The 13792-nt window shown below is 43.4% G+C and overlaps 1 protein-coding gene across 1 annotated transcript in view; it reads right to left on the reverse strand.

Moving 5' to 3' along the window:
- Positions 1–10876, reverse strand: part of LOC115109620 (liprin-beta-2-like) — a 112757-nt gene extending 101881 nt beyond the window's left edge. The window contains exon 1 of the mRNA XM_029634758.2: positions 10764–10876. The gene's annotated coding sequence lies outside the window, so the exon portion shown is untranslated. The remainder of the gene's footprint in view (positions 1–10763) is intronic.
- Between the last annotated feature and the right edge of the window lie 2916 nt (positions 10877–13792).

Raw genomic sequence — 13792 nt, forward strand, 5'->3', positions numbered from 1 at the left:
TCGGTGCTCAATGGGTTAGGATGCTGGTTACAGTAAATGGAAAGAGAAGGTGCTCTCCCTCCAGTCCCTCGACTTCTTGGCTCTGACGGAAACATGGATCACCACAGACAACACCGCTACTCCTACTGCTCTCTCTTCGTCCGCCCACGTGCTCTCGCACACCCGAGAGCTTCTGGTCAGCGGGGTGGTGGCACCGGGATCCTCATCTCTCCCAAGTGGTCATTCTCTCTTTCTCCCCTTACCCATCTGTCTATCGCCTCCTTTGAATTCCATGCTGTCACAGTTACCAGCCCTTTCAAGCTTAACATCCTTATCATTTATCGCCCTCCAGGTTCCCTCGGAGAGTTCATCAATGAGCTTGATGCCTTGATAAGCTCCTTTCCTGAGGACGGCTCACCTCTCACAGTTCTGGGCGACTTTAACCTCCCCACGTCTACCTTTGACTCATTCCTCTCTGCCTCCTTCTTTCCACTCCTCTCCTCTTTGACCTCACCCTCTCACCTTCCCCCCTACTCACAAGGCAGGCAATACGCTCGACCTCATCTTTACTAGATGCTGTTCCTCCACTAACCTCATTGCAACTCCCCCAAGTCTCCGACCACTACCTTGTATCCTTTTCCCTCTCGCTCTCATCCAACACTTCCCACACTGCCCCTACTGGATGGTATCGCGCCGTCCCAACCTTCGCTCTCTCTCCCCGCTACTCTCTCCTCTTCCATCCTATCATCTCTTCCCTCTGCTCAAACCTTCTCCAACCTATCTCCTGATTCTGCCTCCTCAACCCTCCTCTCCTCCCTTTCTGCATCCTTTGACTCTCTATGTCCCCTATCCTCCAGGCCGGCTCGGTCCTCCCTCCCGCTCCGTGGCTCGACGACTCATTGCGAGCTCACAGAACAGGGCTCCGGGCAGCCGAGCGGAAATGGAGGAAAACTCGCCTCCCTGCGGACCTGGCATCCTTTCACTCCCTCCTCTCTACATTTTCCTCCTCTGTCTCTGCTGCTAAAGCCACTTTCTACCACTCTAAATTCCAAGCATCTGCCTCTAACCCTAGGAAGCTCTTTGCCACCTTCTCCTCCCTCTTGAATCCTCCTCCCCCTCCCCCCCTCCTCCCTCTCTGCAGATGACTTCGTCAACCATTTTGAAAAGAAGGTCGACGACATCCGATCCTCGTTTGCTAAGTCAAACGACACCGCTGGTTCTGCTCACACTGCCCTACCCTGTGCTCTGACCTCTTTCTCCCTCTCTCTCCAGATGACATCTCGCGTCTTGTGACGGCCGGCCGCCCAACAACCTGCCCGCTTGACCCTATCCCCTCCTCTCTTCTCCAGACCATCTCCGGTGACCTTCTCCCTTACCTCACCTCGCTCATCAACTCATCCCTGACCGCTGGCTACGTCCCTCCTGTCTTCAAGAGAGCGAGAGTTGCACCCTTCTGAAAAACCTACACTCGATCCCTCCGATGTCAACAACTACAGACCAGTATCCCTTCTTTCTTTTCTCTCCAAAACTCTTGAACGTGCCGTCCTTGGCCAGCTCTCCCGCTATCTCTCTCAGAATGACCTTCTTGATCCAAATCAGTCAGGTTTCAAGACTAGTCATTCAACTGAGACTGCTCTTCTCTGTATCACGGAGGCGCTCCGCACTGCTAAAGCTAACTCTCTCTCCTCTGCTCTCATCCTTCTAGACCTATCGGCTGCCTTCGATACTGTGAACCATCAGATCCTCCTCTCCACCCTCTCCGAGTTGGGCATCTCGGCGCGGCCCACGCTTGGATTGCGTCCTACCTGACAGGTCGCTCCTACCAGGTGGCGTGGCGAGAATCCGTCTCCTCACCACGTGCTCTCACCACTGGTGTCCCCAGGGCTCTGTTCTAGGCTCTCTCCTATTCTCGCTATACACCAAGTCACTTGGCTCTGTCATAACCTCACATGGTCTCTCCTATCATTGCTATGCAGACGACACACAATTAATCTTCTCCTTTCCCCTTCTGACGACCAGGTGGCGAATCGCATCTCTGCATGTCTGGCAGACATATCAGTGTGGATGACGGATCATCACCTCAAGCTGAACCTCGGCAAGACGGAGCTGCTCTTCCTCCCGGGAAGGACTGCCCGTTCCATGATCTCGCCATCACGGTTGACAACTCCATTGTGTCCTCGTCCCAGAGCGCTAAGAACCTTGGCGTGATCCTGGACAACACCCTGTCGTTCTCAAATAACATCAAGGCGGTGGCCCGTTCCTGTAGGTTCATGCTCTACAACATCCGCAGAGTACGACCCTGCCTCACACAGGAAGCGGCGCAGGTCCTAATCCAGGCACTTGTCATCTCCCGTCTGGATTACTGCAACTCGCTGTTGGCTGGGCTCCCTGCCTGTGCCATTAAACCCCTACAACTCATCCAGAACGCCGCAGCCCGTCTGGTGTTCAACCTTCCCAAGTTCTCTCACGTCACCCCGCTCCTCCGCTCTCTCCACTGGCTTCCAGTTGAAGCTCGCATCCGCTACAAGACCATGGTGCTTGCCTACGGAGCTGTGAGGGGAACGGCACCTCAGTACCTCCAGGCTCTGATCAGGCCCTACACCCAAACAAGGGCACTGCGTTCATCCACCTCTGGCCTGCTCGCCTCCCTACCACTGAGGAAGTACAGTTCCCGCTCAGCCCAGTCAAAACTGTTCGCTGCTCTGGCCCCCCAATGGTGGAACAAACTCCCTCACGACGCCAGGACAGCGGAGTCAATCACCACCTTCCGGAGACACCTGAAACCCCACCTCTTTAAGGAATACCTAGGATAGGATAAAGTAATCCTTCTCCCCCCCCCCCCCTTAAAAGACCTAGATGCACTATTGTAAAGTGGCTGTTCCACTGGATGTCATAAGGTGAAAGCACCAATTTGTAAGTCGCTCTGGATAAGAGCGTCTGCTAAATGACTTAAATGTAAATGTAATGCTCATTGGGAGGTGTCAGTAAGAGCCGGGAGAGGTGACATTAACTGGAGAGAGAGGAGGGAGGGAGGGAGGGGTTGTCCAGACTTTTTTCACACTTACTTTGACCACCACAGAACAGAAATAGAAATAAAACAGTTATGGGTTGAACGTAACTAAATGCCATTGGAAGGGAGGACAATAGCAGGTGACCCAAATGTGGTTTGTGATTACTATGATTTCCCATAGAAGTCAATTGCAGTAATTACGTTACAGATTTTTCTGAAATTCTGTTACCAATTATGTAACAGAATTCTGAGTTTTAATCACTAAATAACTCAGAAACAAAATAGATATTTTTACATGTTACTTCTGTGAACTTTCATTATTCTCCCTCCTCATGAGGGAGAGAAATGTGAAAATATCTTAAAGATACAGTGCATTCGGAAAGCAGACCCCTTAACTTTTTCAAAATTTTGATACATTAGAGCCGTACTCTAAAATGGATTGTATTACATTTTTTCCCTCATCAATCTACACACAATAGCCCATAATGACGAAGCGAAAACAGGATTTTAGCGATGTTAGCAAATGTATAAAACATAAAAATAGAAATTCTTTATTTACATAAGCATTCAGAACCTTTGCTATGAGACTTGAAATTGAGCTCATGTGCATCCTGTTTCCATTGATCAACCTTGAGACGTTTTTACAACTTCATTGGAGTCCACCTGTGGTAAATGCAATTGATTGGACATGATTTCGAAAGGCACACACCTGTTTACAGTATAAGGTCCCACAGTTGACAGTGCATGTTGACAGTGCATGAGCAAAAACCAAGCCATGAGGTCGAAGGAATTGTCCATAGGGTCGTGGTCTGGGAGGTTACTCTGATAGAGCTCCAGAGTTCCTCTGTGGAGATGGGAGAACCTTCCAGGAAAGACAACCATCTCTGCAGCACTCCACTAATCAGGCCTTTGTGGTAAAGTGGCCATACGGAAGCCACTCCTCAGTAAAAGGCACATGACAGCCTGCTTGGAGTTTGCCAAAAGGCGCCTAAAGGCCTATCGGACCATGAGAAACAAGATTCTCTAGTCTGATTTAACCAAGATTGAACTCTTTGGTCTGAATGGCAAGTGTCACGTTTGGAGAAAACCTGGCACCATCCCTACGTTGAAGCATGGTGGTGGCAGCATCATGCTGTGGGGATGTTTTTCAGTGGCAGGGACTGGGAGACTAGTCAGGATCGAGGCAAAGATGAACAGAGCAAAGTACAGAGAGATCCCTTGATGAAAACCTGCTCCAAAGTGCTCAGGACCTCAGAATGTGGCGAAGGTTCACCTTCCAACAGCACAACAACCCTAAGCACACAACCAAGACAACACAGGAGTGGTTCGGGACAAGTCCTTGAATGCCCTTGAGTGGCCCAAACAGAGCCCGGACTTGAACCCGATCGAACATCTCTGGAGAGACCTGAAATTAGCTGTGCAGTGACGCTCCCCATCCAACCTGACAGAGCTTGAGAGCATCTGCAGAGAAGAATGGGAGAAACTCCCCAAATATAGGTGTGCAAAGATTGTAGCGTCATACCCAAGAAGACTCAAGGCCGTAATAGCTGCCAAAGGTGATTCAACAAAGTACTGAGTAAAGGGTCTGAATACTTATGTAAATGTAATATATGTTTTTTTTTATACATTTGCAAAAAAAAATCGAAAAACCTGTTTTTGCTTTCATTATGAGGTACTTGTGTAGATTGATGAGGGGAAAAAAATCTAATTTAGTACTTTTTAGAATAAGGCTGTAACTTAACAAAATGTGGAAAAAATCAGGGGGTCTGAATACTTTGTTTCTTAAACTTACACAAGGCAAATAATAATAATAATAATAATAAGTATTGATATTAGTTGGCAGGGGTCTTTAGTCCAACAATATTGTGTTTTGATGAATTTTTGTATTCCTTTTAAGACTTTTTCTGGTAGATGTTTTCTAAGACCCCTTCTCCATATCTTTGACCAGGAATCAAATCATTTGCTTATTCCTTATATTCAGTATAGAAAAAGGTTAAAAATCTATATATGCCTTAATTTCTCTAAAATATAGACTCTTTAACTTTCATTTGAAACCAGATTTGACATGCCCCTATGAGTTTCACATGTTGGTGCTGATGGGTCCTTTTAGATGGAAATTACCCTATTTACTTTCCATCGTTTTGGATCTTTTTCGAAGAGTATGCAACACCAATAGAAACTCTCTGCTCTATCGATCGGTATATACATTCCGTCTTAATCTGCCTCCTAATCAGCGATTGGATCATCTCTAACAAATCTAACCAATCAATGTTGGCATTCTGGAAATCGTAGACTCATCATGGAGAAGAAACGTCAGTTTTGCCAGAGCGATGTGGGTGGGTTGCTAAGCATCCTCTTACATGGAAATGACCCATGGAGCTATAAACCTTTTGTCAAGCAGGGAAAGAGTTAATGGCCTGGTGGAGGTGGCTCACCTGTCTCCTGAATTATCATTACAGTTAAAGGGGTAGCACACAGGTTGAAGAATGTCACTGGTGGAACCCAGGATCAATAACTTAGGTAAAAATGTATTTTATTTACAAAATGAGTCATTTCAACAAAGCATGGATGTTCATTTGTTTCCTATACAGAACATATACAGGCATAGCAGTCCAAATACCATGCAAACATAAAATCCAGCTTATTTAAAAAAATAAAAATAAAATCCAGTCCTCCTGTGGGGGAAGTTGCTAAACAATCGCAATATCTGTTGCATTCGGCCTGAGTCCTGGGATGGAATGTCATCTCAAAGGCATACAATCGCATACTGTTTCCTATGGGCTGGGGAGCGGGACAAAGCAGAGCTGAGGACAAATAATGTGCTTTATCCATTTTGTCTGAGCACATGATCCTCGGTGCACAACCCCGCAGCCTGCCGCCCAACACACTCATTACCGAGGGAAATTTACACCCTGGAGCTGTGGGATCACCAACGTGTTGTCTTGACTTTTTCCAGATATATGAGTTTTAAATGAGATAAGTGAGTTTTTTTTATATGTAATAACACAGCGGATCCCCATCACAGGCTTTTCTTTATCTTAGGTATCTTCACCACCTCAAAACAGAGGTGTCCAGCACCATCCATAGCCAACCCAGGGGTCTGTCCATGAGTATTATTCACTGAGTGAACTCTGGTAGAACATTCCTTAAAGGCCCAGTGCAGTCAATGTATTTCCATACTATTAGGTTGAAATAATACAGTGAAATTTTAGCCTGTTTTAGTGGGATTGAGTTGTGGCCTTCCATGGTGACATCACCACGTGGTAAATTAGTTAATACAACAAAGTGACTTACAAAATAGCCAAGATCCTGCAACCTTGGAGAGGTAAATACCTGTCTATTTATGGAAAGAAATTGCCCTGATTAACTCCTTAGTCATATCTCAGTTTACACACTCACTTACTGCCTACTCCTGATGATTCGTTTTTCAAATCATATAAGCAAAACATATTTCACTTCATCTGGGAAGCTAAAACAGACAAGATAAATCATGCCTATCTATATAATGAATATGAATTGGGTGGGTTGAGATTATTATTATTACTTGAACCGTAGATGGTTCTCAAGTAGATGACTAAGAAAAGCTCATCCATTGTTTAAAAATGGCCTTTTTGCCTTTGTGCAGATTGCCATGTCTCCTTTGCGATTAATTCAAAGTATCTCCCTTTTTCAAACATTGCGGAGCTAGCTACAATTTCAATTTTATCCCTTAAAAAGATAGAACAAATATTACAACAAATATTATGGCTGAACTCAAATGTGCTGGTTGATAAAAGACCTGTATTTAAGGGAAAGATGTTTGAAAATGGTATTTTGTTTTTAAATTATATTGTAAATTGGAATGGTAGAGATGTCTTTCATGAATTTATCTGAATTGTACGGGAAGGTCTGCTCAATCCAAGATTGCAACCAATTGATTAAACCATTACCCCAAACACGGAGGAGGCAGGTGGAAGCGGGAGGAAGTAGGGAACTGGTCTGTCTGCCCAATGTCAAGGATCAAAACTGGAGGAGGCAGGTGGCAGCGGGAGGAAGTAGGGAACTGGTCTGTCTGCCCAATATCAAGGATCAAAACTGGAGGAGGCAGGTGGCAGCGGGAGGAAGTAGGGAACTGGTCTGTCTGCCCAATATCAAGGATCAAAACTGGAGGAGGCAGGTGGCAGCGGGAGGAAGTAGGGAACTGGTCTGTCTGCCCAATATCAAGGATCAAAACTGGAGGAGGCAGGTGGCAGCGGGAGGAAGTAGGGAACTGGTCTGTCTGCCCAATATCAAGGATCAAAACTGGAGGAGGCAGGTGGCAGCGGGAGGAAGTAGGGAACTGGTCTGTCTGCCCAATATCAAGGATCAAAACTGGAGGAGGCAGGTGGCAGCGGGAGGAAGTAGGGAACTGGTCTGTCTGCCCAATATCAAGGATCAAAACTGGAGGAGGCAGGTGGCAGCGGGAGGAAGTAGGGAACTGGTCTGTCTGCCCAATATAAAGGATCAAAACTGGAGGAGGCAGGTGGCAGCGGGAGGAAGTAGGGAACTGGTCTGTCTGCCCAATATCAAGGATCAAAACTGGAGGAGGCAGGTGGCAGCGGGAGGAAGTAGGGAACTGGTCTGTCTGCCCAATATAAAGGATCAAAACTGGAGGAGGCAGGTGGCAGCGGGAGGAAGTAGGGAACTGGTCTGTCTGCCCAATATCAAGGATCAAAACTGGAGGAGGCAGGTGGCAGCGGGAGGAAGTAGGGAACTGGTCTGTCTGCCCAATATCAAGGATCAAAACTGGAGGAGGCAGGTGGCAGCGGGAGGAAGAAGGGAACTGGTCTGTCTGCCCAATATCAAGGATCAAAACTGGAGGAGGCAGGTGGCAGCGGGAGGAAGTAGGGAACTGGTCTGTCTGCCCAATATCAAGGATCAAAACTGGAGGAGGCAGGTGGCAGCGGGAGGAAGTAGGGAACTGGTCTGTCTGCCCAATATAAAGGATCAAAACTGGAGGAGGCAGGCCCAATATCAAGGATCAAAGGAATACAAAAAGCATAAATAGGTATACCAGTAAATAAAGTATATCAGTTTCATTTGAGGACTAGGATGTTGACAGCTGTGCCATACAGATTGCAAAATAGTTGGTACAGGGTGTATGTTGTTGATATATAAAACAATGCAAGATTCAAGACTTTGGAGGGCTAGTGGCCTGGCGGTTGGGAGCTTGGGCCGGTGGATGATGGATCGCTGGTTCGGGTCCCCATTTTTTTTTAACCTTGCGGGAGATCTGTCGACGTGCCCTTGAGCAGGGCGTTGACCCTGGTTCCTTCTGTGTGTCGCTCCGGATGGGAGTCTGTTAGATGACTAATGTGATGTAGTTGTTGAGTGGCTTCACTGCAAGTATATTGTATGTTTTAAATATTCAATAATTTAAAAAATACTTCCAAACCACTCTGCCAATAACAGCTAACGTTTAGTTTCCCCCTCCCCACTCAGACCACTCCCAGACAGTCCAAAATTCATGCCTGAGAAATGTCCCTTTGCTGAGAACCTATTTTTGTTTCTTTAATTGAAAACAATCACAGTGAGGTACTTAATTGTTACCCAGAAATCATTTGATATTTGACTTGTTAGAAAAAGGCTCCGTTGAACCTTTAAAGGAGACATAAACAGAGCAGCAATAACCACTTTTCTCTGCTAGAAGTATGAAAATAATATAGAATAACTTGATTATGTGGTGCTAAATCAACACGAAATAAGTAAAGAAGCGTTATTCCCTCGGATTTGTTAAGTCCTCCTGGGAGTAGTAAGCTCTCTCCTCTCTCCGACATCCAATATCTGACTAAAGATTACCTCCTGTAGATGACTGACAGAGCCATAGCTGTGTGAGTTGATGATCCAAACCTAAGGTTGGAGGAGGACTACTCCCATTGGTATTAACCACACTCTTTGATCATCAGAATATAATACCCTGATCTGCTGCTATGGTTATGGGTAATTCCACAGTAACTGAATAAAAAACACATTTATTTGAAGAACAGTGCAGATGCAAAGTTTGGTAAGAGAATGATGGCACAAACAGCACAAAACATAATTTTGTTACTAAACTTTGCATCTGCACTGTTCTTCAAGCAAACGTGTTTTTTTTTTAAAGAAGAAGTTTTCAGTGGAAATTATTAAAAGGAGTCTTGTGCATAGAGGTGTATCATTCGTTTAACTTTGCAATCATTGGTTTTCGTTTGACATACATGTTTTGTGTGTCTCAGTGTCACTCCGTTTACCATGGAATTGCCCTTAGGTATCATCTTCCTCATTCTATGACTTAGTGCAGGACATGAGCTTATACTGCACGTGCAAACTCTCTTTTGCATACTGTTCGTATGTTGGAAGAATGAGTTTTTCCTCATTTGAAATTTCATTCCAAATTGATAATACAAAATCCGAGACAGACCATGGTTTCACCATGCATCAAATTAGTTCTTGATCAATCAAGGGTATCTTCAACAAAATGTAACAGGCAATCTCTGTGATACCAACAGCATTGTGAATTATTTAGGAGGCCAAAGAACCACTGGTGTTTAGGTGAATTCTAGTCAAATTTATGCCACCTGTGCCACTTCAGATGAGCATGGCAACAGAATACATTGTATCCTGAGTGCAAGTCCCCTCCAACTCTTTGTCCATATTCAAGACACTCAAGCATTTTCTGGTCTATGAATAATCTTTGTTGCTTGATGACAAGCACACACAGCTGGGTGTACTGCAGCCATGATATTCAGAAATGACCATATCATTCACAGCAAGAGATATTTAGCTGCTTGTCATGTATTCCATAATGGATAGTCTGCAATTAAACTCTGGTGAGTGGGGCTGCAATATCATTTAACGCAACATAGGCTTCTATAGCATAAGGAAAACAACAAAATTGCATTTCATCAACAGAAGCTCAAACCAATGTACATGGGGAATTGCTTTTGTGTGGATCAAATGTATTTGCTCCTCATAATTCTTACACCTTTAAACATCAAAAAGCAACTGCAACATAAAGTGGAAATCACCGGTTGAAACAATAACAAAGTGTGCTCCCTGCTTCTGTTTTTGGTAAAACGCTGAGCAATGGGGTTGAAGACGTGTAACCACGCTCAAATGCATAGACAGAGCTATGGACGCAAGGACTGACCATCCATGATATCAACATTATAATTTCAAGCATGTTTTGAGGCTATATAGTGCTTGTTACGTTTACTTTGTTTACAAACATTGGAGTAAAACAAGCTTATATTTTGGGTTCTGATGGGGTACGGCAGTTGAACTAAGCTCATGGGGCATTTATAAGTTATATTCTTAAATAATCATTGGGTACATATCATAAATGTATAAGTCCAAAAATATATGTAGCGACAGCAGATTACCATTTTAAACACAGTGAAAAAACGACGTATTTATTTGAATAACGCTACAGTACATGCAAAGTGCTATACGATGCTACAGTAGCCTATGGAATGCTGAGAAACAGTGGTGAAAGCTATGGTACGTGTCATGTTCAGACAGGTTTTATTCTGTAGTCTGTGTGACCCAGTGCTCATCCACAGGTGGACATCTACAGGTATGTTCCGTATGTAAATCGGTATATTGAACATATACTGAAACAAATCTGTATATGACTGGCAAAATATGGTTTATTGGCAAAGTCGAAGTACATTAGGCAATATGTAGACTTTGAATCGATCTACTTCTGTTTATGACTACCTGCGAATGGGATAGAAAATGTAAACGATATGAAAACAAGTGCGTCTCTGGCATTACTTACTATATGCTGGACTTCGGAGACTTGCTCTCCAACGCGAATTATTCCCCTGCGCCCTTTGAAAATACTATTTTGACCACTTTGGATTAAAAATGTCCTTGACACGGACAGTGGTGTCTTTTCCGATGGGATGCTCCGCACCTTGCCCGACTGTGCGCTCCGGGTGTCATTAGTGCGTTCATCGTAAAGAGGCTCCACCAATCATCTGTCATGGTATTCTAGGGGCGTGCCATCCCATCAAACTACACAGTCCACGTGCTCTAGCCTACCGTTTACTCCGAGTCGATTATATGTAATAATAAGGAAATCCACTTGACCACACACGAAAATTGGGGGGAAATCAACATTCCTTCATATTGTAACCAATTGTAAGAGCCAACCTCGTTGCAGATTTTTTGTTATACAGAAATAACAAATCATGCCGAAAAGCTGCGGTGTTGTCCAATGTGCATGTAACCAGGTAAAGAATCAAGACCATCGGTTCGCAACGCTCCCACGTACAAAGAGCCTGCGAGAAGAGCTGTGACTTCAGGATTTCTGTTCTCCTAGTAGCAGAATAGGAAGCACAATCGCGGATAATTAAAATAAAATAAGAGTCCCACTGCAAAGACATGCTAAACTTTGTGAATATCGATTATTTTTGCACTCTAGTGCGGTAAAACAGTTTTTCACAGTATTGCAACCATCTTTGAAAAAGAAATATATCGATAATTTGACCTATTTTATTTTTTATATTGTATTATTTATACCAGCGATTCTTTTGAAAGTTTACACAAATACTGGTATGTTGAAAGCTATGGCGTAGGTAGACTATATTTGAAAAAATACAAATATGTGTTTGGAATTACTCAATAGAGCCTGCAAAACTTAAATGGGTCTCTTGTGCTGGGCTATGGGCTTAATACAGAATACTGGTGATTCCTAACTCCACCCACTCCATTCACTGCAGTGCAATACACTGTATATGGAATACTCATTGACAGAGAGTCAGCTACCATCCTCAGTAGCTTTCCATTTAAGTTGTCAATGCAAGGAGGTTTGTCCTTATTGATCGATAACAATCATTTTCCCACCTCTAACACACTAACTTGACAAAATGCACACTTACAATGCTTTTCTATCATGATTTGTTTTTAATATGCATGAATACGATGGCTCACTGTTTGTTGTTGGCCTATTACTTTGCCAATTAAGTAATCATAAAAATCAAAAATCATTAAAATAATTGGCAACATGAAATGGTTTTGTGATGAATAAGCCATCTGATTCAATGAAAGATGGAGTTGAATTGGTCTTTCTGCCTTTAATTCCGTTTAAAGTACTCCATTTAAAGTGGTTTCATAATACAGTTTCTTCTTCTTTTTGTTGAGTTGAGTCACATACTTTCTCAATTTTCAGTAAGTCAGCCAGTCAGATGTGCAGCCAGACTTATTAGCCACTCCTTTTGCCCCATCTCTTTCAACCATACAGTTTTACAATTCCTCATCAATCCAAGGAGCCTTAACAGTCCGTTTCTCAAAAGGTACATGTTTATAAATATTTGGAAGAAGCAATTTCATAAAGTCATCAAGTGCAGTGTCTGGATGATCCTTATTAATCACATCAGACAAACAAATATTTTTTTAACATCATCCACAGAAGAGTCACAGCAAAATCTTTTGTATGATCTCTTATACACTATTTTAGGCCCAGATTTTGGAACTTTGACTTTCCTGGATATAGCCACTATATTGTGATCACAGCATCCTATGGGTATGGATACAGCTTTAGAACAAAGTTCTACAGTATTAGTAAACATTTCATAAATATATGAGGATCATCTGTTCCTGTAGTGTTTTTAAGCACTCTGGTAGGTTGATTAATAACCTGAACCAGATTACAGGCAATGGTTACAGTGAGGAGCTTCCTCTTAAATGGAGAGCAAATCTCCGCTTTTGAAAATGAAACGTTAGCCCAAAAGAAATGTCAGATAATGTCTAGATGCTTTTTATAGTGGAGATCAAGTTCATAAATTGCCTGGCTGGACCGATAACACAGTGGATTGCGCAGTCAGATGGAACAGAGTAAATAGGAATTTTAACGTAATAGATTTAGCCTGTGGTAACTTTTAGATTAGACACCGGATGGAATGTGGTTTTAACCAAACAGCATTCAGGATTAGACCCACCAGTTGTATAATTAAGCAATAAGGCCAGAGGTGTGGTATATCAGGGGGTTGTGCTGTATAGCCAATATACCATGGCTAAGGGCTGTGTCCAGGCACTCCGCGTTGCATCGTGCATTAGAACAGCCCTTGGCCGTGGTATATTAGCCATATAGCACAAACCCCCGAGGTGCCTTATTTCTATTATAAACTGGTTACCAACAAAATTAAATCAGTAAAAATAAATGTTTTGTCATACCCATGGTATACGGTCTGTCAGCCAATCAGCATTCAGGGCTCAACCACCCAGCTTATAATACATTTTAAACTCCACAGAAAGTGCCTTTGATTGATAATCAACATGTGTCTCTATTATGTATTACTTTTGAATCTTATCACTGTTATTGGTTGTGAAAACTGTTTAATAGGACCTTACAGTACACTGCTAACCTTGGTAGATAAAAAAAAGGCCTATAACTTGTAAATAATGTTCTCCATTGTTGTTCTGAAAGCTTGATTACACTGTGTACTGCTAGACTTGTAGCCTCGTTTTCTCTTGTAATACATCTTAAACTCTACAAAAAGTGCCTTTGCTGACCTTGATCAATAATCATGCCAATATAGCTTGCAATTAATCTTGTCTCTGTTATAATAGTTTTTAAAAAACTAGGTAATGGGCCTTTACTGGGCCTTTTACTGCCTTTTTCGGCAAACCTTTGTAGATAAGAAGCACATATAGTCCAACAACATCAAAATAATCCCAGTGGGTGGGCCTGGCTTCCCAGTGGGTGGGCCTCTATGCACTCCTAGGCCCACCCATGTCTGCGCCCCTGCCCAGCCCAGGCTGTGTGAAATCCATAGATTAGGGCCTAATGAGTTTATTTAAATT

The sequence above is a fragment of the Oncorhynchus nerka genome, linkage group LG25 (assembly GCF_034236695.1).
Source record: "Oncorhynchus nerka isolate Pitt River linkage group LG25, Oner_Uvic_2.0, whole genome shotgun sequence".
Classification (NCBI taxonomy): Eukaryota; Metazoa; Chordata; class Actinopteri; order Salmoniformes; family Salmonidae; genus Oncorhynchus; species Oncorhynchus nerka.